The 27945-nt window shown below is 35.2% G+C and overlaps 1 protein-coding gene across 5 annotated transcripts in view; it reads right to left on the bottom strand.

The window, feature by feature from the left end:
- MALRD1 (MAM and LDL receptor class A domain containing 1) overlaps positions 1–27945 on the bottom strand; it is an 847485-nt gene that overhangs the window by 787266 nt on the left and 32274 nt on the right. For 2 of the 5 annotated variants that reach the window (XM_058532517.1, XM_058532518.1), the window contains exon 2: positions 16871–16965. The exons of 1 other annotated variant lie outside the window; for it this stretch is intronic. The gene's annotated coding sequence lies outside the window, so the exon portion shown is untranslated. Of the gene's footprint in view, positions 1–2342; positions 2377–10653; positions 10753–16870; positions 16966–27945 lie in introns of those variants that run through there. 2 more of the 5 variants (XM_058532519.1, XM_058532521.1) reach the window with 2 other exon arrangements.

The following is a 27945-nucleotide window of genomic DNA, read 5'->3' as shown; positions in this document are numbered from 1 at the left end:
GTGTTTTTAAAAAAATACTAGCATAGAAGGATATAAAATGTTAACAGTGTTGATGCTTGGATAATAACTCACAGCACGATGAGGAAAGAGCTCTTCAAGGAAGTAACATCAAGGGGCATCGATAACAATACAGACTGAGATGACTTGAATATCTCTTACTACTACAAGTAACCATAAATGTGGATAAATTACAAGAATTATTTTTTTAAAAAAAGAACTAACAAAAAAATACTACTCAAGCTCAAACAATAGAAAGGAAACTCCCAAGATTATATCAATCCCAAGATAGTATCATTGAATTTATACCATCTTATGAGATCAGTTATTATTATTATTCCCAGTTTATATATGAATAAACTGAGGCTCAGAAAAGTTGAATAAATATTCCAAGGTTACTTTAATGAGTCTAGTGGTTGTCAGAGCTGGGATCTGAACCCTAGCACTTTGGCTCAAAAGACGACAGTTTTAAATACTACGAGTAGATCTCTCTATCACTAACTGGTAAATCCATTCACAAAATAAAATCACCACAATGAGCAATGAGATACCACTTCACATTTATTAGGATGCATAGCAGCTTAAAAAAAAATGAAAATAACAAGTGTTGGTGTGTTGGCGAGGATGTGGAGAAATCAGAACCCTTTGTGCATTGCTGGTGGGAACACAAAATGATGAAGCCACTGTGGAAAACAATTTGGCAATTCCTCAAAAAGTTAAACATAGAATTACCATACGATCCAGCAATTCCACTCTTGGGTATATACTCAAAAGAACTGAAAGTAAGTACTCAAACACATACTTATACACCAATGTTCATAGTAGCATAATAGAAAAAATGTGGAAACGTCCCAAATGTCCACTGACGGATGAATGGGTAAACAAAATATGGCATACAGATACAATGAAATATTACTTAGCCTTAAAAAGAAATTAAATTATGATAAATGCTACAACATGGATGAACCTTGATGATACTATGCTAAGTGAAATAAGTCAGACAACAAAGGACAAATATTGTATGATCCTACTTAGATGAGGTACCTAGAACAGGCAAATTCATAGAGACAGAAAGTAGAAAAGAAGTTACCAGAGCGTGGTGGGAAGAGGGAATGGGGAGTTATTGTTTAAGAAGTACAGAGTTTCTATTTGGAATGATGAAAAAGTTCTGGGATGGATAGTGGTGTTGTTTGTGAACACACTTATTACTGCTGAATTGTACACTTAAAAATGGTTAAAATGGTAAATTTTATGTTATGTGTATTTTACCACAATGAAAATAAAATCTCAAAAATAAGTAAATAAAATCACATGGGTCCTGAATAATTAACAAAAGTATTGCTTTGTTCTTGGAGAACACAGATAACTCAACTTGGTCAATATATTAAATTAAAAATGAGATTATTCTAAAATACATATTGTTTAAGTGAAGATTGTGATTTTTTAATTATAAGGGGTTTTTTCCCCCAATATCTAATATTGCATCTTTGCCTATTTGATAATGGAAGTTTGGAAGTTTGGAAAGGGGGGGAGAGAAAGAGATAGAGACAGAGACAGTGAGATCTCCAGTGTAAATGGGGGATAAGAGCTTAGATAGATAGTAAAAACAACCAACTCAACCTGGCATAAGCAGTAAAAGCCACTTATTTTGCCAGGTAACTGGAAAGAGCAGAGGTGGGCAGAAGTCAAGGTCAGCTTAGCAGGGTCAGTTCAGCCTGGTTGTGCCTTTGGGTTTCCCTTGCCTCCCTCTCAGTGTGTTTCAGCCTTGGCCTCACATTCTATTCCAGAATAGACAAAGAAATAGGAATATTCTGTCCGTGAAGTCTCTAGCAAATCTATCTTGTAAGCTTATTGTTTCAGATTATATCACAAACCTACTCCAATCCCTGGCCAAGAAAGCATCATAAACTAACCAGCTGAAACTTCCCAGTTCTGAACCTATCACTATGGCAAGAGTGATCAAATTACCTTATGGCCATAGATTAATAAGTATTCCCTTTCTTGGAGTTGGAGTCACACTCACATCCCGTGACTACTATATAAAGGGAGAAGGATAGAATGAATGCCGAGAAACGAGCCCAGTGATACCAGAAATTCTTCATATCTTGGTGAAAGAAGACAGTCACTCTAGTCCAGAATCTGGTTTAACATGAACATTTATCACATAACCACGATGTTCTCTTTCTAGGCATTGCGGACATACCTGAACAAGATGGACACAGGGCAGGCCAATGGGAGAATGAGAAATTAAACGTAATTATACCAGTAAATAATTGATTCCATTTAGATAAATGCTAAGGAGGAGAATCAGGATAGTGTGAAAGCTTCTAAATGAGGGAATTTACCTGTTATACATGTCTTCATGTTCTGGATGACAACAACTCTAAGCTGAGCTCTGTAGGATAATAGATCAGATAGCCTGTGTGAAGACTCAGAAAATCAGAGGCTTGTTTTAGTACCAAAAGATGACGACTGTATAGATGATGAGGGAAAGTCCACCCATAGTTTACTTCCTAAGCACTTAACAGTTTTTGTTTAATTATAGTCTGTTACTATTCATTGATTTGCATGATTTTGTTTAATGTGTATCTTTCTCGTTAGATAAGTTCTTGAAGGCAAGGACTCTTTTTATGTTGCTTACCACCATATATTAGCATGTAGTCTGACACAAATTAGATGTTCCACAAATATTTGTGGAAGGAGGCAAGGAAAAGAGAGAAGAAGGGAGGTAAGGGGTAAGTAGCCTGAAACACTAGGATTTGAGGTTTGGCCATTTGACATACAAATTCCAACACAATAGCCACTACACACAATGGAAAAAAATGATACAGAATCAGGTAAAACTACCAACCGGGAAACTGTGCAAACTTAACCAGATCCCATATAGTTACTGACACAGTATCTTAGCCTCAAAAACAAAAGATCTCATGAAAGGCATACACTCCCAACAGGATCCAGTGTTCCCTGTCCAGCTTAGATTATAAAAATGGAGTCTTGATTCCTGAGGTAGAAATGGACCAGATACAAAATTAGAAAATAAAACCAAATAATACCAATTTTAATTTTTTATACTTTAAAAAGGGGGCATCTCAGGAAAGAAAATAATATCCAAGCAATTAAACAAATAATAAGTCAAGTGCTAAGTATACCTCACAACTTGAGCATAGGAGCTCTTAAGGTAAATTAGAAAAGCAGTGAATTACTATGAAGGAAGTTAGTGGAAGATGTTTTAGCAAAGTACCCTAGCTGGAAGATATCTGTGGCTGATACACTATCAGATCATCAGAACTGAGGGATCCCCCAATTTTCTGTTCCTAATTCTACCTTAATTCCAGTTCAATTCGCCATTATTTAAATATCACATTAGGTTTTAAATTTTTTATATCAAATGGACTTCTCAGTGAAATTTGTCTAAATGTCTGCCCAAAAAAGTCCATCCTACAATACCTGTGATGGTTATTTTTATGGTACCTAAAGGGAAAGATTCACTCTGAAAGTTTGTTTCATTTTCATTTCAGTAAAGCCATGAGTAGCTCAGAGCAGATTGCTTCTAACTTTTCATTTTTAGATATAATCTCTTAATCTTTGCCTCTCTCCCTATCCAAAAGGTTACCTGTCTCAATTGGTTTAAAAAAAAAGTCAATAAACTCATGTACCCAGGGATCCTCAAAGAATTGATACATTTCTGAGAGAAATAGGAATCCATGCTCAAGCATAGCAAGAGCTGGGCCTTGGTTTACTACAAGAAATGTTACAAGAAGTTAAATAAACTTAACTAGTTGGCAGCTCTCATAAGAAATCTGTTGGAGGTCATTATATATTGGGAAATTGTGGAGCAGGGTTATGGGGCTAGACCTTGAAACTTCATTCTGAACTGAATAAATGTTTAATAAGTTGATGGATGATGACAACATTAGATGTCGGATGGAAGATAATTCATGAGTAAATTACCCATGAGCAGTTTTGTTGATGGAGTGAAGGCAGGAGGGAGAGACTTGAAATATTGGCAGTAGGCCAAAGGCCAGAGAAAAAAATTTTGGACTATTTCAAGGTAATGTTAAGAAATATGGAAAGCTGAGACAGAAAGGATTCATACCAAGAAAGTGGAGATGATTCGTGCTGTGAATTTAGGGAACCAGTAGAGCAAGGGGAAAATTCCAAGACCAAGAATGTTTTAACTGCGGCCAGCCTGATGGCGCAAGCGGTTACGTGCACGCGCTCCACTGTGGCGGCCTGGGGTTCACAGGTTCAGATCCTGGGCGCGCACCGATGCATCACTTGTTAGGCCATGCTGTGGCGGCATCCCACATAAAGTAGAGGAAGATGGGCACGGATGTTAGCCCAGGGCCAGTCTTTCTCAGCAAAAAAGAGGAGGATTGGCATCGGATGTTAGCTCAGGGCTGGTCTTCCTCACAAAAAAAAAAAAAAAAAAGAATTTTTTTTCAGATGCAGAAGCAAAGAGAAGGTGAAAGTGTGTCATACAGATTTAGGAACAGAGGAATAAGTTGAAGGCATTGTGGTTTGTAATGGACATTTGCCTTTCCTTTGGTTTCCTCTCTATTTTTTGCTTTTTTTCTCTCCCTATGCTTTGTTATGTTTTGTTTTTCTCTCTTTCTCTTACATCTTTGAAACTCTAGTTCATATCCATGTTATTATTCAGGGTATTTGTTGATTAAACAACGCATTATTAACTTTTGAATGGCAAAAGTAGTTTCAATGTTGCATATATCATTCTATTTTCTTAAAAATTCTTTTTGCTAGTATAGGACATGACCCTATCTTTTATTTTTAGTCTTTGGATAAGTGACTCTCAATAGATATTTTGTCTTTTTTGTTGTTGTTTTTGCTGAGGAAGATTCGCCTTGAGCTAACATCCACTGCCAGTATTCCTCTTTTTGCATGTGAGCCACTGCTACAGCATGGCCACTGACAGACAAGCGGCGTAGGTCCAAGCCTGGGAACTGAACCTCGGCTGCTGAAGCGGAGCATGCCAAACTTAACCACTAGGCCACGGGGGCTGGCCCTCAATAGATATATTTTCTACCTTTCTTCTAGGCATCTATAATGAAATTATTAATTTATAATAATTTTTCTGATCACATTTTCTTATAGCACCAAAAGGAAGACCCTCTGAATTAGTACAATATAGAACTGTAATATTTCTAAGAAGGGTATAAAACTCTAAAAATGTCTCTTAAAATAATTTATCATTTTGTATTAATACATTCCTGGGACTATTTGACTCTAAGCATTAATTAAAGACAATATAACACTTTAAAATCATTCTTATACCAACACTCACCTAAATTCAATTATTGTGAACACTTTCAAATGTGTAAAAGGGAAAAAAAGTGGAAAAGCATGTAATCTTAAAACAATAATATGAGGTAAATTCTGGAACCCATCCAGACTGCCAAAATCCCAATTTAGAAGAAAGTTTAAAAACTACAAAAGTATTATGGCTTTCCAAACACAGACTTGACGCTGGATATTTAGCTATTCGGGTTTGAGCTATTCACAGTCATTCCACCCCTCTGCATGTGGGATGCCACCACAGCTTGGCTTGACCAGCAGTGCGCAGGTCCGCGCCCAGTATTTGACCCCGGTATCCGAACCCACAAACCCTGGGCTGCTGAAGTGGAGTGCATGAACTCAACCACTATGCCACTGGGCCAGCCCCCTATTCTACCTTTTTTGACAATAAGAACCTGATTTCCTGTTATGACATTATTTCTTCCCTGTTATGATAGAGTGAGGAAGGAATTTTAATCAAGGTAGGACTGGCTGAGGCTTCTTCATTCCAGCCATGATGACCAGAGTAGAATGTCCTACCTTGTCTAATGTATGGGTGCTACTACCAGACCACAATAGCTGTCCTAGTCTCCATCTATTACCAAACCCAGTTCTCTAAGGTTTCCACCAATCTGGGAGCTCCTTGATATCCTTTATCCTTCTCGTAAATTCCTTTTTCTTTTGTTTTTAGGTGTGTCAAATTGGTTTCTGTTGCTTTCAATTGAAATAGGCCTGTTTGAATCAACACTTGAAAACAGATATTTCTATGAATTCTAATATTGATGATAATGAAATCATCCTTTACCAAGGGGAAATATAGAAATTAATCAGAAAAATCTTAACATCCTCACCATGAACAAAGTATGATATCAGTTAGGCAACCCAGAATGATTATAGAAGTTGGAAGTAGCTTATAAAAGAAAGAACAACTCTTAGATAACTAGAAGGATGTGACTCAAGTCATAAACTGCAGGATGAAGAAGACCAGGCAGCCATAGGAAATCAACTGGATCCAAGGAAACGTAAATTGCCTGTAAGACTAATATCATTTCTAAATTCATACCTACCTAAAGGATAGGTAAAAGAGATTCACTTCCAAAACCTAATGTCGATGTTGTTTTACTTGTCAAGTTTAAGATTTGTCAGAGTATCCTATACATTTCATAAAAGTAGCAAACGTAATTTTGAATCCGTCGTAAGGAAAAATAGAAATATACACATGCCAAATTCATCCTTATCATAATGCATTAGCTCTTCAGGTCCCTATAAGAAACTCACTGATAACTCTTGATGACCTTCACATTTGAAGTAGCATAGACAAACACAGTAATCGATTTCAATCTTCTCTTCTTCCAAGAGTTTAAAAAAAAAACATAGTGATTAATGTGATTTAATTTTCTTTCTTTTTGATAATCAATCTTTACTAAAAGGACCAAGAGACATGTAAGAGAGGAACAATGAAATGAGAAAAGCATGAAAAATTCACAAACTATACAATCATCTGCAGCAAATTGAAAGTTGCCTATAAAATGGCACTCTTTTATTCAGGAAGAAAAATTTAAACAGAAAAGGGAATTATTCAAACAATCATGCAGCTGCTATGACCATATAGCATTGTCTCCTACTAATATGGAAGTCTTCTTGGAAAAAATAATACAACTGAATGTTTAGCCCTGGTTGAAGACCAAGTCCTTAATAGGGCTTAATAGAAATATTGAGATTTTCTTTTTGGCTTTATGAATCTGAGTTTGTGAAGTTAAAGATTCTAAAAACTATTCTTATTATTTCACAGACACAATTTAGCTAGAACACAAATGCAATTGTTATGCTACCTTAACCTTACAATTCTCTAAGACAATTTCTTCAACAATACTAGGTCAGACTCCTTCTCTTATGAAACAACAGAATCTTGAAAAGGCAATAAGAATGCAATTCTACCTAAGTCAGAGAAAAAAGTGAAGACTATTTGCTTCCTATGTCTACATAGATGACATCTAGACAAAGTGTTAAAAAATAATTGCACAAAAATGGAAAAACTTCTAGGCCTAGAATCTTTCCCTCCAAAATTGTCAGGAGCGGGAGACAAGATAGGAAAATCTAAGGTAATTGGAGAATTCATTCAAAGATATTGATCTATAACCAAACCCCAAAATGTCTAGATGATAAGTGCCATCTATTTTCTTAATCTTTTTTAGAAAATAAATTCCTCTAAGTAGAAATACTGGGGCTAACATTCAAGGAATTACTTAAGAGGGTGTGCTTGACACTCAGAAAAATTTTTAAAAATATTTTAACTAAACATTGAAAGCCTTTCACAGTAAGATTTACTAACATTTGGCAATAGTGTGCCAGGTCATGGTCATACTCTGATCCTTGCCATTCTTTCTCAATTAATGAAAATGTAAAGCTATTTGATTACTCAAAATATAATTTTAGTGCCATATTGCTAAATACTAATGGAAGTGAAAAGTTTATAAATTGCTATAAGTTTAAGTGAACAAAGTATAGGATTTTTCTATCAGATTTTTGTCATCAACACTATGTAAAAAAATAAATGAGATCAGGTGTAAATGACAAAGAGATAGAACATTCAAAAGAGCTAAAACCTCAAAGTGCCTGGATGTTTTCATTCAGAAAGCTATCAAAATGCCTGTCATTGAACATTTTGGTCACATTTTCAATTCAGTATCTCCAAGTAGAACAATCACCAGAGTAAGGTATGCAAAATGGTTTCTATTAAAATTTCCTATTTTCACTAGCATATAACTCCCTTGAACAATCTCTGCTGATTTTACGCTTTACCTTTCCTGGTTATAGATGAATGATAAATCTTAGAGATATGAAAATCCTTTTAGCTATAATTAGTTTTACTTATTAGATTTACTGTCAAATTAACAGACTCAATATGAGACTTTTATTTTCTTTTCCCATTTTTTTTTTCAAATTTCTTGGCATCAGTAACAGAATGAGGCATCGATAGTTTGAGGAAGAAAAATTAAGTAGGGAAGATAAGGAGAATATATCAGGTATAACAGAGGTACCATTAATGTCTAAAGGTGGTAATATGTATCATATGACTTTCCAACTGGAGTTAATAAAACCAGGAAAATCTATGCCATTCATTCATCATACAAATGAGGACTTAATTGCAGAACAGTATTCCAGGTGTCAGTAATTTATATACAAAGACTGATAAAAACCCAGTATGGTTTTCAAATAGGACATGTTATATCCTGATGGACTGAATGAAATGTAAAGTCACTTTAAAAGTCATGCTGTCCCACCTTCTCAAATGAAAACAACAATGCCCTCAGAGTTCAAGCGACTTGCCCAAGACAAATTCTCTGTTTAACACATGTGAACATTTAGGGACATCAAGAATGAAAAGTTCCCTATTGATTTCAAATAATTTACCCCCACCTACGCAACCCTCACCTTGAAATCACTGAGTTTTAGCTTTCTATTTTTTTTGCATGAGGCATAGTTAAAATAACTAGTTGACGTTTCCAAAGAAAAAGGATCAAAAATATACAAGATACGGAATGAACAAAATCCACTGCATTACTGTCATTTTGAAATAAAGACTCATCACCAGAAATCAAAGAACTGGGGTCTGTTATGTAGAAGCACTTCTTCCGCTCTTATATTAAAGGAGATCTGAGCTCAAGGCAGAAGACTCAGGAGGAGGAAATAAGGGGAAGGAGGTGTGGCCACACTGCAAATAAGGAGCAGGTCTTCACTTCCAACAGAGGGGAAAAAGCTGCAGATTTTCCTCATCTCTCATCAAAGAACAACGACGACAAAAAAAAAAACAGGAAATATGTATCTTTGCAAGTTTTAAACTATCTTTTTAAGTTTTATTCAGGGTTTACTATGGCATACAGATTGATTAGTCAATAAAGAGGGGTTCTTTATAAATAATTGAATGTTTTCTCATTGCATAAATGTGTCTTTATAAATGTCACCAGTTGCCTTGCAATTTCATCATTTTTCCCTTGCCTTATCAGGACCAAGGTTCTGATCATTGTTCGCCATTGGTTTTCTGGACAACAGCTTGTCTCCCTTATCAGAAGGTGAATCAAACCCTGCCCCATTATTCAACCTTTATCTCTGGGGCTGAACTTTTCAGATAAATCAGGTCAAAAGTAAATGCTAAGGGCTTGGGTGTCATTAGGCCTTTTTCCCCTAAGACCTACTTACACACTTAACACTCGTTTCCACACCTATGTCTTTTCTTCAGCTGTGTCTTCTGGAACACTCTACCTACTGCCTAGCCTAATACGGCTTATCTTTCGAGTGAACACCATGGTTCCTGATTATATCTGCCCCATACTCCCTAAATACACATTATTTTGTAATTTAATATAATTTCTTATCTTCACAATCAAATTATTCATCTTATTTTGTATTGCTGAGTCTCTAGTATGGCAGCAAACAATTAAGAAATACTATTTGATTGAATTGATCTCAAGGTAATTCTCCATTGCAGCCATTTTGTTTCCTGCATGCATTTCCAGACCACGCAATGTGGTGGCCTTATTTTATTAAACATGGGGAGTCAAATTATCTCCTTCTTTCTAATAAATATAAATTTTAAATCTTTATCTTAACATGGTTTTAAATAAATTGCCATTCTACTTCTCTTCAGAATTATTTGAAACCCTCCTGCTATTTTTATTCCCAGAAAGGGCAAGTCTGGTAAAGATGGCTTTTTTCTTTTTTCCTCTTCGCTTCACCACTATTATTACTCTCTTTCTCCTTTAGTTTGGGCTGGCTGACAAGACAGCTCAAGTGATGCGTGTGTGTGTGTGTGTATGTGTATGTTATTTGGGAAGACAATATGTAAAATATAATTCTACCTTAGCCTTAAGTAATCCTTTTTTATTTGAGTAAATTCCATATAGATGCAGAATATTAAAGACATTTAGAATTTAGATAAGGCTGGTCTTTTTATTTTTCTAAATGTTTACAAAGACATTTAGAGTATAGATATTGAATGATTTACTTCGAATTGATTGTACTGGAGGAAAAAACTCTTTATAAGCCTAGACCTAGATATATATTTCATTATGCTATTTGTTTCTTGATTATGATTAAAGAATGATATGATAAGAATTTGCAAATCCATTGGAAATATTTTATGGGAGTGTCTGGGGTGCTACCTCAAAGAATTCCAATAAATCTGAAAATTTTGAAAAATCACATTAGAAATAGTAGAAAATTACAACTTTTAACGTCATAGAAAGCTATAGTAATTGCAATTAATATTGTTACATGCAGTTAAGCAGAGCAAAATTATAATCTTCACAATGCTCTTGCCCACATTTGACAAACAAAAAAGTAAGACACATAGCAGTTGATTACTTAGAAGGATACTGAAGCTTGAAGCACATGTATTAAATTTGGGCAGTCTTGGTGAAAATGAGAACTGGTTTCCTCATTATGCAATCTGACATCCTTCATCTAAAACCAAATGAGATAATAAAGTAAGAGAAACAAGATATATTTTCTGCATAAAGAACCACATAATCCCTTCCTTTATTTGAATAATAGATTCATAATTTTATTCCAACTATTCTGTGAAACCTTAACATGCATGATAATGCCACATGCTCAAAACATACGTGATATTTCTGTTTTGATATTATGTGCACAAGTATTCACATGTTTTGATTTTCGTCTAGTCATTTTTACAGAGTTTTTCATGTGCCATATACTATAAACTAAAGGAATATAAAGAGATGATTTTCCAAAAAGAGGATGACAAGTAGTTTTTAACATAAAACTGAAAGTCAAAGAGACTGAACTGATAATATTTAATGCACCTACTAAAATGTACTAATATGTATTTAGTTAAAGTAACTGAAATGTACCATTCCTAGAATACCTCATTTAGAAATAGGATTTTTAATTCCTGGAGATAAATACAACTAAAGAATCAACTCAAATTTGAAAAGACTTCATAAAAATATATAATGTAATTGTACACTAAAAAGAGTTACTTATTTTGCTTTATTCTTATATTTAAAATATTTTCCAAATTCTGAAGCAAAATGGGTGACAGGCACATGATGTTCATCATATTATTCTCTATACTTTTCTGTATGCTTGAAATCTTTCATTATATAAAAATATTTTTTAAATACTTTCAAAATTTTCATTACACAAGTACCAACAAGATCTCCTACTTAGAATTTTATAAATGATTATACCTTCACTTTTAAATATTTAATACAAAATGTAAATATAAATTTCATGTAACATAGTATATTATACCTAGTATATTATACTTTTAAGTGTGAACTAGCAGACACATCCTGATCCCGTCAACCTTACCAGTTCTCCCTAAAATCCTTAAAAGCAAATAAGAAGTAAAAAAATATTAATCAGTTTTCTAAGATTATTGAGTGAAAAAGCTCTTAAAACCTAGTTACCTAATTTTCTCCTCCTTTACAAAACCTTTATGAAGTCACAAAACATAAATTTCTTAATTCAGTTCAACAAACAACACTGAATAAAGATAAGGACCTTGTCTCTAGGAATTCAAAAGTTAGTGGGGCCATCAACTACTGTATCAGCAGATACTCATGGAAGTGTTTTCATTAACTAGATTTTATACTCGATAACTCATATTAAAGAGAGTTCACTTTTATTGACCTATATACTCTAATAAAGTTTTAAAAGAAAAAATATCTATCTCCAAATCCAAAATAAAGAGAAGCGTGATGCCCCAGCAGCTTTGGAGTTCTCAGTCTCAACAGCTGTAGATGCCAAGTGGGGACCTTAGGCTCCAGTAGAAGGACGGTAACACCATCCTCTTTCTTCTTCCAGCTCAATCAGCACCATTGTAATAAGCTCTACATTAAATCCCTCTCTGCTCAAAATACCTAGAGTGGTTTCTTTTCTCTGACTGGACACTACTAACTAATAATACTAATATGAAGTAGATTCATTTGTTTTATTTTCAATTTAGCTGGGTAGTTAGTGAATGTGAAAGAACATAGAAAAATACCAGTTGCATTACAATTATAGATTATTCTTATTGTCCTTATTTTATAGAAACTGCATAAATATGAATGGAAGAATGCAAAGTCAAAAAAAGAGTAAAGTCTGGAATAAACAGCAATTGCACAATATGCTATATTCCAAACAATTTATCTTCAGATTAAAAAGACAATGAGCACTGGCGGGCTCTTCTCAAAATGATTCTTGGGTGAGTATCTCCTCACTGACAAGCAGCCCTTCAAACAAAACCCTTGTCGATCAGAATAATTGCAAAACCCTTAGCTCTTCAACACACTGCATAATAGCTGCCAGGAAAAGAGCAAATCTAAACACGTTAATATATGTGAAATAAAATTCTATATTAAAAGTAAGGGGGGAAAATCCATATATTTTGGTAGGTCACTGAAGGTTAATATTACATTTGAAAGTTCTAATGGAGTGTGCAAACATGGAATGGATTGCTATTATTCTATGAATTTTTCTTATTGACAGTTTATTACCTAAAAAATATTGTGATCACATTTATTATTTTAATAATCCTAGCATTCACTTTTGATTGATTTAATATAACATTTATTGATTTCCTACTATCAGCTAGGAATTCCAAATATAAAGACAACCAGAATAGTACATTCATCACCTTAAGAATCTCAGAGCCTAATCATTTTCCCTTTAAACAATGATCTCCATAGCCATGTTTGAATTTTAAATTTCGAAAATGTGACACATTTTTGAAGCAGGAGATCTTAGTTTGTTTTCAAAAATTAACATTTTACTTACTTTGAAGAATCAAGTTTTTACTTAGCCAACAAATTATTAAATTTTAAAATAAAGAGGAAATTTATCTAACATTGAAGTGTTTGTAGTAAAACTCATGCCATTAAAATAACATGTAAAGTGATAGATATGATGAAAATCCAATGATCTAAATTACTTGTCATTGCTTGTAAAAGATATTTATAGTAAGAAACACTATTTGGAAAACAGATATTTCCTGTCTTTTTCTATGTGGCCAGCACTGTGCTAGACACTGGGGTACAAAGGAGAATGATACAGTTCTATCCCAGAGGTTTACACACAGTTTAATCTAATCTATCCTTACATGTAATACTAGTCACTTTAAGACACCTCAGGAAGAAGAACACGATATTTTTATTAAGAATGATAATAATTGACTATCATTTCCCATACAAATTCATTACCAGATATGTCTAAAACACAGAAATTTTCTATTTTTGCTTCTCTTCAACATCCTACAAAAGCACATTTTTTATTACTCTGTTTAGCTTATTTTTAAACAAATACATATTATAAAACTCAAAAATTGCAGCCTTTTTGGCAGAAAAGGCAAAGAAGAAGAAAATGTGGTTTAAAAGAGAACAAAACATCACCTTGAACCCATCCTAATTGCCCATTGTTGCTGAATTTTAATTCACTTCAGTGACATAAAAAAGGAAATATCTGGTCATTTTAACCAGGTGTTTTGAGTAACTTTTACCTATACTCATTGCCAGTTTCCAAACAAATAGTTTCAAACAAAACAAAACATTTTTCCACACACTTAATCCTGAGTCTACGCAGTCCGTGTTACCATCGACAGTCTTTTTTTTCACGTTTTTGTTGATCAGTGATTTACATATAATTCTAGCCATTGATAAATGAGTACTAATCACAAAGGTGAGCTTTACTATGAATCAGTTGATCAGGCTTTGTTGATTTCTTCTAAACACATAACAGTTACTACGTGTTTAAAAGAAATTGCATTAGGCAATGAGCTAGAATATTTGTAATTGATTTATTTCACAGTGTGAACTGGGTGAGTTACAAATAGAAAGCATTTATTGTTTGATTGATAGTTCATTTATTTTAAAAAAATGTCTGACTTCAAAAAATGCTTTTTGACTTTTCCTTCCCAAGATACTTTAGGGCATATTTCATAATTTATGGTTACTTTGGCATATTAAAAGTCTGTACAAATTCCTCTTCTGGTAATGGCAGAGTGGATGACTCTCCCATAGATAACAATTATAAACTCCAGACAAAATACAAATAAAAATAATCATTCTAAGTTAAGGGAGTGAGCAAAACTTTCAGAACTTAAGGAGAAAACACTTTTGAAAGAGAGTAAATACACTGGGTGAAATTTATATTCCTGCAGCTTTTTCTGTGAGGGCACTTCCCAATCTGAACAGCTCAGTATAACTGTGAACTCAAAAGACAGAGTTCAGGTCTGAAAGAGAAACCCCCCAATGAAAAGAGCTATAAAGGAGAAGGATAAATCTGTTTATAGACTGTACTCAAATCCTTTGCTACACTTACTCCAGGGGACCAGGTGAAAGAAATATTTGGAGGTTCAAAGAACTGAGGGGAAATTTCAACTGCTTGCTCACCAGAGAGGGACAGAATTAAGAGTTGCAGTTCAGCTAAGTTAACTGCCTGCCAGGACAAAAGCCAATATTCTACATTGAAAGACAACAAAATCCAGAGACCCTACAATATACCAACCACAATGTCCATTATACAACAAAAAAATTACATTAAAAGAAAAAGCAAAACAAAAACTGTCCCATAGTAAAGAGAAAAACCAGTCAACAGAACCAAGTCTAAGATTACCCAGATACTGAAATTAGCACAGACTTCAGAACAGCTGTGATAAACATGCTCCAAAATGTAAGGAAAAGTATTTTCAAATAAATGAATAGATGACAAATATTATCAGAGATTTGGAAGCTATAATAGTGAGCCAAATAGAAATTATAGAACTGAAAATTACAATATATAAAATAAAAATTTTTGCTGGATAGTCTTAACAAAAGATTTGAGATTGCAAATGAAAGGCACAACAAACTTGAAGAGAGATAGAGTGAAATATTCCAATCTAAGGGAAAGAGAGAAAAAAATATTTTAAAAAGCATTGGAAAAAATCATCCCTACCGAAATTTCAATAGCATTTTTCACAGAAGTGGAATAAACAATACTAAAATCTGTATGGAAACACGAAAAACCCCAAATAGGCAAGGCAATCTGCAGAAGAAAGAACAAAGTTGGAGGCATATACTTCCTGATTTCCAACTTTATTACAAAGCTATGTAATCAAAACAGTATGGTACCAGCATAAAAAGAGGCACATAGATCAATGGAGCCGAATAGAGAGCCCAGAAATAAACCCACAGATATATGATCAATTAATTTATGACAAAGGAGCCCAGAATATACAATGGGGAAAGAATAGTCTCTTCAACAAATGGTGCTAGGAAAACTGGACAGCCACATGCAAAAGAACAAAACTGGACCACTATCTTACACCACACACAAAAATAGAATGGGTTAAAGACTTGAACGTAACACTTGAAACCATATTACTCCTAGAAGAAAACATAGGCAGTAAGCTACTTGACATCAGTCTTGGCAATGGTTTTTTGGATTTGACACCAAAAACAAAGTAAACAAAAGCAAAAAAAAAAGCCAAACAAACAAATGGGACTACATCAAATTAAAAAGCTTCTGCATAGCAAAGAAAACCATCAACAAAAGGAAAAGGCAACCTATTGAATGGAAGAAAATATTTGCCAATCATATGTCTGATAAAGGGCTAATACTCAAAATATATAAAGAACTCATACAACTCAATAGCAAAAAAAAAACAAAAAACAATCCTATTAAAAAATGGGCAGAGGATCTGAATAGACATTTTTCCAAAAAAGACATACAGATGGCCAACAGGTACATGAAAAGGTGCTCAACATCACTAATAATCAGGGAAATGCAAATCAAAACCACAATGAGATATCACCTCACACCTGTTGGAACGGCTGTTATCAAGAAGACAAGAGATAATGAGTGTTGGTGAGGATGTGAAGGAAAGGGAACTCTTGCACAGTATTTCTCTCTCTGTGTCTGGCTTATTTCACTAAGCATAATGACCTCGAGGTTCATCCATGTTGTCACAAATAGCAGGATTTCATGTTTATTTTACTGCTGAATTGTATTCAATTGTATATATATATATATATATACACCACATTTTCTTCATCCATTGATGGACACTTCGATTGTTTCCATGTCTTGGCTGTTGTAAATAATGCTGCAGTGAACATAAGGGTGCAGATATCTTTTCAATTTACTGTTTTAATTTCCTTTGAATGAATACCCAGAAGTGAGATTGCTGGGTGATATGGTAGTTCTAGTTTTAATTTTTTGAGGAACCACCATAGTGTTTTCCATAATACAGTCCTAGTAACAGTACAAGGGTTCCCTTTTCTCCAAAATCCTCAAGAAAATACTAGCAAATGGCACAATTCAATACCACATTGAAAGGATCCCATACTATAATCGAGTGGGATTCATTCCTGGAATGCAGGGGTAGCTCAGCAAACACAAATCAATAAATGTGATACACCACATTAACAGACTGAAGGATAAAATCATATGATCATCTCAATAGATGCAGAAAAAATATTTGACAAAATTCAACATCTTTTCATGATAAAAACGCTGAACAAATTAGTTATAGAAGAAATGTACCTCAACATAATAAATGCCATATACGACAAACCCACAGTTAACATCATCATACTTGACGATGAGAAGCTGAAAGCTCTTCCTCTAAGGTCAGGACTAAGACAAGAAGGCCCACTCTTGCCACTTCCATTCCGCATAGTACTGGGAGTCCTAGCCAGAGTGATTAGGCAAGAAAAAGATATAAAAGGCATCCAAATCAGAAAGTGTCAATAATTTTTAAAGTATGTAAATAATGCAAAGTATGTTCCCTGGACACAGTGGAATTAAATTAGTAATCAATAACAGAAAGAAATATGAGAAAACCCCAATAATTTGAAAATTAAACAATACATCTTTAAATAACATATGAGTCAAAGAAATCACAACGAAAACGAGAAAATTTCTTGAACGGAGTGAAAAAAAGTCACAACATATCAATATTCCAGTAATGCAGCTAAAGCAGTGTCACCTGGCCCTTGTTGCATTACCCTCAGGAATTGGGGCTCAGAGAACTTGGGCCAGAAAATTATGAAAGAATGGCTACTGTTATTGTTGTGAGTAATAAACTGTCCTTTGCCTCTAACCCAAGAGACTTGTATCTTCTTCCAGCATCTATAAAACTGTGGCATGCTAACCTATTAACTTAGAAGTAAGGTAAAATCTCAGACCGTTCACAGTTCTTGACAGAGAACTGTAAAACAGAATCCAGAAATAGATCTAGTGTCTTTGAGAAGTTACTATTTGACAAAGGAGGAATTTTAATTCAGGGGAAAACTGTGACATTTAACAAACAGTGTTGGAACAATCACCTTTCCATCTGGAAGCAAATTAAAGCAGCCCCATTCTTTCATCATATACATAAATAAATTTCAGAAGGACAAAATGCTTAAATGTAAAACATAAAACAATAACATTCCTGCATAATATACAATCTAAGAAAATTTTCTTTACCATGGACAGAAACCCAGTAGCTGTAAAAGAAGAGATAAACTTATGTGAACTATAAAAATTTAAAAATTTTTATGATAGAAGATACCAAAACCTAATGGATGAACAGGAGATTTTTAAAATATCACAATGCAAAGGATTAACACATAACATAATATAATATACTATAATAATATAATATACTATGAGTTCTTACAACAGCCAAGAAAGAGACAAACTACCTTGTAGAAAATGCACTAAGGGTATGGAAAGGCAATTCACAGAAGATCTCATCAAAATGACACAAATGTATTGGAAAAAGATGTCCAACTATAGTAGCATCAAGGGAAGCATAAATTAAAGTTACTGTGAAATATCATCTTATTCCCATAAGATTGGCAAAAGTTAAAAAATATCTTATCATCTCTTGCAGGTAGAAGGTAAATGAGTGTACTCTCACACCCTTTTTGTAGAAACATGGCATCTTACAACCCCCTGAAAACCTTTTGGAAAGCAATCTATCAACAACTATTAAAATTAAGACTATTGTACCCCTTCAACACAGCAACCACATAAAGACATACAATTGCAACACTGCTGATAGTGGCTAACATTGCAAACAATCTGAAATGCCCATCATGGAGGGAATACTGGACAACTCATAGTATGCTAAACCATGATATAATGTGTAGTCAATAAAAAGAATGAATGAGAATTTGAATTTGGAGAGATTTCCACACTGCATTGTTAAGTGAGAAAAGCAAAATGCAGAAAACTGTGTATAATATCATGTCACCATTATTCATGTGCATGTATATGTGCATTTCATATGGTTATTGAAGCAGCAAGAAAATAGCAAGAACATGTTGTTAGCATTGGATATCTGCGGTGGAGGTGGAGTATCAGAGTGATTTAGTGGGAGGGGAAAGAAAAGGGGAGGAGGAGCTCAGCAAAAAATAGAGCGAGATGCTAATAGAATAACATGAATTTATAGAACGCACACGCATGCGTGTGTGCACACGTATGTGAATAATTTAACCATCAAACAACAGAGGACTGTTTGAATAAATTATCAGAAAATAATAGACTCTCTGAATCATTGTAGTAAAGGGGGAAATATATTCATTTCAAGTAAGTGATCTGGCTTTAAATTTTGCCTCTGCTAGTTACTAGCTATGCCACTTTGGACAAGGTAAGTAACCTCCTAGATCCTCAGTTTCTTCATTTATAAAATTTAATTAGAAATACAATCCATCATCTACTTTCCAGGGTTGTTACAAAGGCTTAATTCTATAATGTACATACAATTTTAATACATTTTAAAATTTGCACTGCACAACTGTTATTATTGTTTTAGAAATACGTACATTATAGATTTCATCCTGACACTTTCATAAGCCACTAAAACTATCACTAAACAGAAATTATCCAGTCTTTCTCCCAAAGTAAAGTAATGATGTCACCAAAATGGAAAATAATAATAATCATAAACATATAAACATATAACCGTTGTACTATAAGCTTCTCCTACAACCACCACCATTGCCATTACCAGCTACCCTCCCAAATTTTAGGTTAAATATAGGGCAGCCTGAATTTCTCCCTACAGAAATGTTAGTCATGCACAATTTGTATTTGACCTTGTTCATAAGAAAATGAAATATTTAACACATATTATTCTGTCTGATTCTACATTCCTGCACCTCAAGGACAATCACTGGGAAGAGAGGCAGCACACCTCAGCACAAGTTTTCCCAGTGACCACTGGCACCAATGGCTATGCTCATCAGCCCTACGAAACTTCCCGGGCAGCCAGCATCAGCAAAGTAGGGCTGGAATAGTAGTGAAGAAGAGAATGCGTACTGCTTAGGAGACGGAAAGCCTTGCTCTGGGGACACTTCAAGGGACTTGCTAAAGTAACGGGGCAGGGGTCCTGAGGCTCTGTGTGAGCAGGTAATGTTGAGTCAGCAAATAAAGGATGGTCGTTTTTGAAGTGACCCCATTCGAGCCCTATGCTACCTCATGTACGCTTAACGCGACTTGGAGAAATACAGGTTACATTATGCAATATTTCTACATTTTTTTCTTCTAAGACAGAATCAAAATGTGGTTCCATTATTTCTTAGAGACTTATAAATTTTTAGGACGAAAGAGTTTCTATGTATTCAATGTATTTATCCACTTGGAAGCACAAATATAGGAGACTGACTTACATAGTTCTAGTGGTAATATTCATAGTTAATGAAAGAAACCACTTTCAGCTTTTAAAACTATTTTCCAGGACCACAAAAAATGATTGCTAATATGCTATCTTGCTTTAGACTACATTTTTTCTTGTCAGTGGCAATGAAAGCATACTATTTTTTATATGGAGCAGGTTTAAAAAGATGTTTTCCATATCCTTAATTGAATTTGGTGATTACATAATCATCTCTCCTCTAAGGGAGACCAGTGGCACTGTATTTTTTTTCCCCACTCTCTGAACTAAACTCCTACAATCAAACAGGGAGGAGGCAGGGCAAAAGAGTATATTCATTTATAAGTAAAATAAATTGAACCCTGACTTATTAGGAAATGCAATTTGAGATCAGAAAAATTATTTGCCTCATATAATGGCTTGGCATTTCTCATCGTTGCATAAATCTGTTCCTTTTAAACTCTTAGCTTTTAGGCCTTGGCTGCTCTCATTATAGTTAGGAAAATTGTCTTCAGTTACATGACCCCAAACAAGGCCCTGGGCTCTTTGCAAATCCATTTCTAATGTGTTGATCTTTATGCTGCACCTTAAGGATTCTTATATCTAAGACTAAATGGAACTGCGTAATGGCAGACAATTGTTATTCCCAGCATCTTAGGTACCAAACGAATAGTGAAGCAAAACAGAATCCTCCTGCTATTTAAAACTATCCCTGAGAAGCTAAAACACAAGATTTTCCAGATCTCAAATATCAGCCTAATTTCTCTTATCGAATAATCTCCGTCACAAGGGACTCATAGTGTAGTTTGTAAATAAATTCTTGACATTTTTCAGCAACAATTTATTAAACACCTACTATGTCCGTGTACGAGGCTAAAACATGAACAAGATATAAGGAATGGTTAATGATTATATCTGTCTCAATGTCACTTTTAATTGATTCTATTTCTATTTGTAGATCCAAGAAGGAAATAACCACATATGCTAACTTTTAAATGACCCCAGGCACTAGTTATTACGACATCAACAACACTCTGAAAAGAAAGGATAAATATAGAATAAAAGACAGTATTCACCCGATATTACATGCTTTCCGGTTCCTTAGCTTCTACTTCTTATCAGATGCCACTTTAAACCACTAAGAGGGACAAAAGAGAATTGAAAGAAACATGCCCTTTGCTCTTTCCTGATTCAATAGTAAGTCAAAATGTCAAGTTTTGGGCACAAAATGTTGCTTCCAAAGGCAGAAAGCAGTAAATTGAGAGAAGCATTCTTCTTGGATTTACATATTTTTTTTTTTACTATACACACTTTCTTTTCCTTACAATGAAAAATAAAATTCTAGATTTTTTTGGAATGTATTTCTATTGAAAAATTAAATGTGGGCATAAATATATGCATAAAAAGTAATGTTTGTAACAGTGAAAACTATACGCACTCTCAATGTCCATCACGAGGGTTATATTAATAAATTTTGTTACAAGCATATGGTAAAATACTATGCAGAATTAAAATCATACTGCATTTGTATTGTGATAGGTTGCATTAATGACCTCAATTTTTTGCATCTCCCTGTTCTCATGCCCTTATTAGTACATTCCCACACGGATTCTGGCCTTGGCTTCGTGATATGCTTTGCTCAATAGGAAAGCGGCAAATTGGATGCAAACAGAAGCTTAACAAAACCCTTGTATGTTTCTCCACCAACTCTTGGATCTTTGCCTCCATAATTATAACATGCATGAGCTAGCCTCTTGACAGATGTGAGATATGTCGAGAAAAGCCAAATTTTCCAGGTGAGGACATTACAGACCAGCCAGCTCCTAGCCCATTTGTCAGCAGATGCATGAAAAAAAACAACCAAGATCAGCCTGGATTGGAAGAATTATCTAGCTAAATGATGGACTCATTAGAAATAACAAATGACTGTTGTTTTAAGTCACTAAGTTTTGGGGTTTTTTTATTACACAGCATTATTGTGGCAATAGATAATGAAACATTTACTAACGTAATAATCTCAAAGATATATCATCAAGTCATAAAAGCAAGTCACAGGAAAATGATTATAGAATGATTGCATTACATAAAAACTAAATCTGATTTGTATATTGATCTAGTATATAGTATAAAGATCTAGTCTAGAAGGATATACATTAACATTTACAGTATTTATCTCTAGAGAGAGTAGTAGATTGAATATAAAGGATAAGGTAGAGAGATATGTAGATGAGAAATAAGTTTTCCTTGGCCCTCTTAGAGTCCCTGACTAGGTCTGAAAATTAAACTGGCAAAGACAGATTAACAGGAGAAAAGCACGCGTATTTATTGAACATAAGTTTTACATGATATGGAAGCCTTCATAAGGAAATAAACACCTGAAGAAACAGACCAGAGTATTTTTATGCTAGGATTGATGAAGAGCGGACAGTTGTGGAGGAATATGATAGGTCAGACAGAATAAAGTAAGTGCAGTAAACTGGGAGAAACTTAGCAAGGCCTGTTTGTTCAGAATCTTCTAGGTGTCTCTTTGTCTTCAGAGGTAAGGATGCTCAGGATGCTCCTTTCCTCTGAGTATAGGGAGGGCACCTCTCACCTGAGGGTTTTATGATCTGTTTCAGGGGAGAAGGAAGGGGGAAAGTCTGCATCTGCTATTTTCTCAAACTCCTTCAGCTTGAAATATTGAATAAGCCAAGGTGTCATATTTTGGGGTAGTGTGTCCTGAACCCCTCAGATATCTTCCTCCACCATATAAATAAACAAAATCATATTTATTTAAACACCTTTGGAATCCACCAACAAGGCACATGAGCAAACAATAACCCATGTGATAACATTTCAAGAAAACCAGAGATTATTTTTCTGCCCCTAAACATTATTTCATCTCACTTATTCTGGATCATTGAAATTTTGCATTAGAGAATCATTTAATTAGCTTAGAGAATGTTCCTTTTAAAAATCTAAATCCTCAGGGAGAAGGGGGTGAAATCTTAACGTAGGAATAGTGAATATGTCCTTTGTTAGCTCTATAATGATGACTACAATAAACAACTCACTTTGCAGATTTGTGGGAATCAAATTAAGATACTAAATATGGTAATGCCTTGCACAAAGCCTGGCTAAGAGTAAGAGAGGGATAAACATCCTGTTGGTCATTCTGGCAAGTCTAGTCGTGTTATAGCAGATTCCTAAAGCCTTTGTAATGACTCTGAAAAAGGCAGCTCAACAAGCTATACGTATCTAAAATACTACTGCCAGATGGAGCTGTTAGACAAACTTTCAATTAGGTCTTTCCATCTATCGTTTTCTGTAATAGGCCCTAACAATCAAAAATCAAGCAAAATAAAAATAAATTTCTCCCCAAAATTCACTCCCTAGGTCGGGAAAAAAGTTAAAACCAAAACACAACTCATTAAACGATGTATGAAATGCAATAACACAGTTATGACCAGGGTGCTGTGAAATTAGCCAACACAACAAAGCCAGATTTCTAGACCAGTGCTATCTAATATGGTAGCCACCAGACACATGTGGCTAGTGTGACTAAAGGATTGAATTTTTTATTCTATTCAATTTTTAATTTAAATTTAAATAGTCACATGAGGCTAGTAGCTACCACATTGAAGACTGAATATTTAAACATGTCCATCACTACAGAAATTTCTATTGGACAGTGCTGTTCTAGACTACTGGTTAGCAAACCTTACCTGTATAAAGGCCAGACTGTAACTATTTTAGGTTCTGTGAGTCATGCAGTCTCTTTCACAGCTTCTCAACTCTGCCACTATAGTTCAAAAGCAGCCATATGCATGCATAGCAATGCATAAAAAATAAAAAAGTGTAGCTATGTTCCAATAAAACTTTATTTATGAACACTGAAATTTGATTTTCATATAATTTTTACATGTCACAATATTCTTCTTCTTTTGATTTTTTTCAACCATTTAAAAATGTAAAAATAATTCCCAGCATCAGGCCATACAGAAAACAGACAGCAGGGCTGATTTGTCCCACAGGTTGTCCAATCCCTGCTCTAGACAGTCAAGGAATGCATCCCAGAGTGGTTTTATTTAGTCGAAACTTGAAGAACTAGAATTCACCAGGATAATAACGTTCTGGAGAAAAAGGAGGAAGAAAGGAAGGAAGGAAAGGAGAAGGAAAAGAAAAGGGAAGAGAAGGAGGAAGAAGAAACATATAAAGTTACAAGGATGAAGGAGTATAACACATTCAAAGAACTACAAATAAAACTGAGTGTATAAGACGTGACTTGAGAGTGGCTGGAGATAAGTGTGGGAAGCAGGGACAAGAACTATCATTGCAGTATCCCCTCTTGTTAATTTTTGAGTTCAGCAAAACAGTCAACCCCACGGGACTATAATAGACTACAGTTGGCACAAAATTAATTTAGAAGGACATGGACATGCCAGCAAGCAGCACGTGTCGAGCATATTCCCTCAGAAGAAGTCCTCACATCAGTGCAGAGTTTAGTCTTTTTTGGTCCCACCCCAACCAACAGTCAGGTGCTAAGGAATGAGATCTTATTGGTGGATTGGGAGCCATATCAGTTTCATAGCCCCATGACCCATATAGAAACCAATATGTCTTGTTACAGTCCTATAGACATAGCTTTCAGGGGTCCAAAGAGACATGTCCAATTACAAGCATCACCACACTCAAGGAGCCCAAAGCTGTGGTTTTCCACTCACAATTCTAGACTAGATGCAGGATAGCATGATTAAGAATTTAGTGACTTCAGTCACTGAAATACAAAATATGAGTAAAGGAATACTGCCAAAAGTTATATTAACTTTACAAGAGAAAATAAATAGCAATTCAGCACCGTTTACAAGAGAAAAACACAGAGCAGTCTTGAGTTATATATATTATGTGATATCTTGACCCAGAAAGAATGCTTAGCTCTCAGCTTAGAGCTATCTAAATATGGAGAATGGTGCTACAAATTACCTTCACCTAAATCAGAGAATTTTATGTTAGAACTAAGGAAAGAAGATATTTTTATGTTCAACTGCTCACATACAGGACAGATCTCCATAAACCCAAGTTATTTCATGTAGTAATTTAGAGGCCCTTCTCATTAATAGGAAAACCAGTGATGGATCTGATGCCAAGGGAAAGATCATTCCTGGTGCTTAATTCATGTGCCTGTACACACCCCAAATCGTGATGGTTTTCCTTTCAAATAACACATATGCTTTTCCCTTGAAAAATGCCCTTTTTTATAAGGGATAAGCATGGTCATTGCCTTAAAATGGCACTAGAAAAGTACAAATATAAAAAACAGAGAGTATTCTTCTTCTAGACCATAGTTACTTAGATTAGTACTTTCCAACCATTTTCCCATCATGGAATACATATAACATGGTCATGTTTGCAAGGAATACTGGAGTGAACGGAAAAGGCCATTCCTTTTATAGTCTGGCAACCCTACAATCCACTTCTTGGGAACTCTGCATTAGATTACACATGTAATTTTCACTTTCTAGTGTCTCCCTAGCTTCCATTTCATTCAAGACCCAAAGCCAACCACACAATCTGTTTGAGGAAGGATTGTTTAAGACTGAGGTGCATGGGCTCTGATAAATATCCCTGGACAATTACTAAATCCATCCCTTTTCTGTTATTTCTCCATTTGTAATACACTTCTATGCCCTGAACATCAGGTCACGAGAGTAGAGTTCATTCAAAACAAGAAAGGTTTTCTTTTAATTAATCCTTCACATGGATTCATTAATCCTTCATGGATTCTAGAAGGATGCACAACTCATCTGTTGTATCCACATAGAGTCCACCTGGAAGAGGTTCTCTACACTATTCAACTTGCCCCACCAGAACCTTAACAATCCAAGGAAGAATTCCATCTGGTTTCCCAGGGTCACCCAGAAAAATGGCGCCTTCACCATGCACTTAATATTAGAATGGAAGGGAGGTACAGCCCATAACTTCTCCCAAAGTTCCACTGACAGCTAACGTATAATATTTGGGTCTTCACAGATGTGTAGAGCAACCTTTCACTACAGGTTCATGCCACACTGAAATCCCTAAATTGCCCTATTCAGTTTAATCTATCTGCTTCTTACAAATCTGATAGGCCTACATTTTAATATTTCCAAATTTTCTCTTTCCTCCATTCTCTGTTAAAAGGGGGACATTTCTATGTCCTACAAGCGTTGTTCACTCAGCTGCTTTTCCTCCCTTGTCAGCAAAGATAATCTGTCTCTATCAAACTTGCTTTTTTATTTTTTTTATTTTTTTTGGTTATGATTGCAACACCCTAAAGAATGTGGAGAATGAGAATGAAAGAAGTAGGAAGAAGACTGTAGGAACTCAGAAGAGAGGTTAATTTCAATATATTAATATTAATTTTTTTAATCTGAGAGAGAATGGAGATTGAGACAAAGATTTACATTGGGGTTCGTGGCGCATGTCACTCCTAGGGAGTTGTTGGTAGGGGGTGCATAGTAACACAATCACAGCCCCTGCTCACAAACCTCAAGGTTTTCTGAGGGTTCAATTTCTTCCCCTTTGATATTTCCATGTGTACCTTACAATGGGGACGTGTGCCCATGTTAACAACTCTCACTGCTAAGCAGCAACATTCATGAGCTGTTTCTCTTTGCTACCATTGATGCAAACAGAGGACTGCAAGGGGGAGTCTATAGATCACCAGGGAATGAATAGGCCCTGTAAGAACTCTTCTGCCAAAACTAGAAATTAGAAGTCTAATGATAAATGTAAAACTCATAAAATCACCTTTCTCTAATAGAAGCAAGTTGAGCTATTACTATTAATTGTGTTTCTAGCTTCTGCAAACTTAATGCTTTAGCATCTGCCCCACATGCATATGCTGGACATGCTTTGTTCTGGACAACCTGATAATATGCCTGAGTCTCCTTTCCTTGGCCTCCTGCCTCCCTCAGCATCCCCTCTCCTCGAAAGGAGTCCTCCTCCCAAGGGGTGCACTTTCCAAATACAAACCGAACAATTGAGAGTCCACACCCCAACCACCTTCTTCATTGGGCTTTCACACTCCAGGCTACTATACACCTGCCTTAATCACCCCAGGGCCAGGTACGGAACAACTAGGGACAGCACCTATGCCCCAGAGCCTGCTGAAAAATTATTCTCACTAGCCAATCCTAAGCCTACTTACTTGCCTCACCCATTCCTCCCGACAGAAACCACAATAAAGGCTCATGCCCACAGTTCCCCCTCCTCTGCCTCATGACCAACCCCAGCGCTTCCCTGTGTGGCCCCCATCTCTTGAGAACTGTGAGTAATAAACTATATTTTTAATGATAATTGTTTCCTGATCTGTTAATCTTACTATACCTCCAATTTTCTATTAATACAGTATATTTTAGAACAGTGCTCACTCTCACTATAATACAGCCTTGAGGAGAGAGTAATCACAGTGACTGGAAAGAGAATGGAAGGCTGGTAGGGAGCACCCTTCTTCCAGGTGGCCTCATGCGGTAAGGCATTCTCTCTTCCTTCAGAAGGACAGAAGAGTGTATCCAGAGTCAAAACACTCAAGTCTCACAAGCCCAGACTGGCTCCATTGCTTCTCTAACTTCTCTGACCATCAGTCTCCTTGACTGTAAGACGTGAATAGGACAAATGGTTCCAAACTCATGGCATGTGTGAGAACTAAAGAAATAACTTCTGCAAAGTTTCTGTTACACCACTAAGCACCCAGTAGGTACTCAATAAATGGTAAATATTATTACTGGTATTATTAATACCATCATAATTATTCTTTTAAAATTTTTGTTTAATGTCTCTGCTGAAATGGTAGTTAGATAGTGAAATGGTAGTTAAATGAAATGGTAGTTAAGCTGCAACCAGGCCCCAAATTTCTGAATTACTTCAAAAACTTTAAAAATCCTGAGTCTTTCATCAATGAAAAAACACAAGATTTGTCACTTCATCTCACAAATACGCTGATTCGTTTTCACAATAACCAGCCAGCTTGTCACGTTACAGCCAACGTAACACGTAAATTGCTCACC

The sequence above is a fragment of the Diceros bicornis genome, chromosome 36 (genome assembly GCF_020826845.1).
Source record: "Diceros bicornis minor isolate mBicDic1 chromosome 36, mDicBic1.mat.cur, whole genome shotgun sequence".
Taxonomy (NCBI): domain Eukaryota; kingdom Metazoa; phylum Chordata; class Mammalia; order Perissodactyla; family Rhinocerotidae; genus Diceros; species Diceros bicornis.
This window is presented reverse-complemented; position numbering and strand designations above follow the sequence as displayed.